The sequence below is a fragment of the Anoplophora glabripennis genome, unplaced genomic scaffold, assembly GCF_000390285.2.
Source record: "Anoplophora glabripennis isolate ALB-LARVAE unplaced genomic scaffold, Agla_2.0 scaffold5577, whole genome shotgun sequence".
Classification (NCBI taxonomy): domain Eukaryota; kingdom Metazoa; phylum Arthropoda; class Insecta; order Coleoptera; family Cerambycidae; genus Anoplophora; species Anoplophora glabripennis.
This window is the reverse complement of record NW_019421650.1, coordinates 2,610-4,705: the sequence shown is the minus strand read 5'-3', so window position 1 is coordinate 4,705 and position 2,096 is coordinate 2,610.

Sequence of the window (2,096 nt, the reverse complement as noted above, 5' to 3'; positions counted from 1 at the left end):
ACGCGTTTTCCTGGCACTTCTGAATTTCAAGGAACAATCCATTTATACAAAATTATACATACTTACAAGAACGATTTTTGAAATTTGATCCCTCTTTGAAATACTATCTATTCACGAATTACTTACTGACGGTATAAATAAATTGAAATAAACTAAATATATTTTATTAAATTATTGAATATTGTTTATAAACAAAAACAATAGAAATTTACCAACGATTCAACGAATTTTATTTTTCCTAGCCGTGTTATGATTTTTTCCTTATCTTTTTTTGATGTACAGGGTGGTCCCGAGGTACTGGGCCAAAATTCATGGGTAGATTCCCCAAGGAAAAATATTGCGATTTAGCCGACCTTACCTTAGTCCAAAAGTTGTTAGTTAAAGTTAACACAGGGTGTTAAATGTAAAATATTATTTCAGTTTTTTTTTAATTTATTCCCTCGTTTATTCCTTAACAAATGCAAATATCCTCACAAAATTTTGGGGTTTGGAGTTCTTTGAGTAGAGGAATTGAAATCTGTTCACATTTTGGTTAAAGTTCATAGAGGGCGCTAGCTGCAGTAGATTGAATGTGTTAAAAACGACATAATTTTTTGTACTTTAAGGTATCTCATCTTAGATAACAAATTCTTATTTTTCAACTTTTTTTACACAAAAAAGGTATATTTTATTAAAGTAGCTATCTCGCACCGTTTTTGAGATATTTGGCTTTGAAACTTCCAACGCTGTTGCATTAAATTACAATTAAGTACCTACAGGTATTATTAATTTAGCGATAAAGTTTGTTAAGTAGGATTTGGACGAAAATCAAATAATTGGCGTCTTCCACTTGCCTTATTGCTGTCATTTGTATGCTAATTTCTATTAAGTATTATTCGTATCTAATTAAAATTACATCTTAGCTTACAAATTAAATTGTATACTCGTATACATAAATGTGAGAAAGAATGCCGAGGCTTTCGTTTTTGGAATTACATGAAATCAGTTGTTTATGGAGAAACTATAAACACTTGAGAAGAACTTTATTAGCAGGTTTTAAATGCTGCAAAGTCATTTCGCATTAAGGATTTATACTTTAAAATAAGACAATCTTTTAATAAACGTGTTGATAAATGTACTGAAGTTAGAGGTGGACATTTTGAGCAATTATTGTCAAAAAGGCATATATTTTTACTAATATTTACTATTTTACTGTGCATTACAATTTTTAATTCTAAATAAACCCTTGTTTTTAACATTTCTAAATTATTTTAATTATTTCAACTATTAGTATTGGAAGTTTCAAAGCCAAATATCTCGGAAACGGTGCGAGACAGCTACTTTCATAAACTCTACCTTTTTTGTTGGAAAATAAGAATTTGATACAAAAGATGAGATACCTTTAAGTACAAAAAAGTTATGTCGTTTCCAACAACCTCAATCTACGGCAGCTGGCGCCCTCTATGAACTATAACCAAAATGTGAACAAATTTCAATTTCTCTACCCAAAGAACCCCAAACCCCAAAATTTTGTGTAGATATTTGCATTTATTAGACTATCAACTTTTGGACTACGTAAGTTCGGCTAAATCGCAATATTTTTGCTTCGGGAATCTACCCACGAATGTTGGCCCATTACCTCGGGACCACCCTGTATATTATATTTCGCGAGTTATACGTGCGAATCCGAAATCCGGGACCGTACAGCTAATTCCCGGTACAATCACAGAAAATCCCGACCATGCCCATGTGGCAATCCTATATAGTTCTACCAGATGCCGTGAAAAAACATATAAATAAACTTACCGAATTGACAAGCTGCAGTCAAGGTTCTCAGAGTTTTTAAAGTTGAGGTCAAGTTTTTAAAAATACTAAAACATTGTCACTGGTATCACAGAGTATCACTCATCACTTTTAATGTTCTTTTTTGAAAATTAAATCAATACGGCGTTGTTTCGTACTGGCAAACATTTCAATTACCTTTTCATTGAAATTAATGTCATTTTTAATTAAACTATTCTCTATAGACAACATGGAAAGTGCCGATAACCTGTCCTCACCCACTGAATTTCTTAAAAAGTTTTTCACTCGTTTCAAAGTTGAGAAGCATCGTTCCG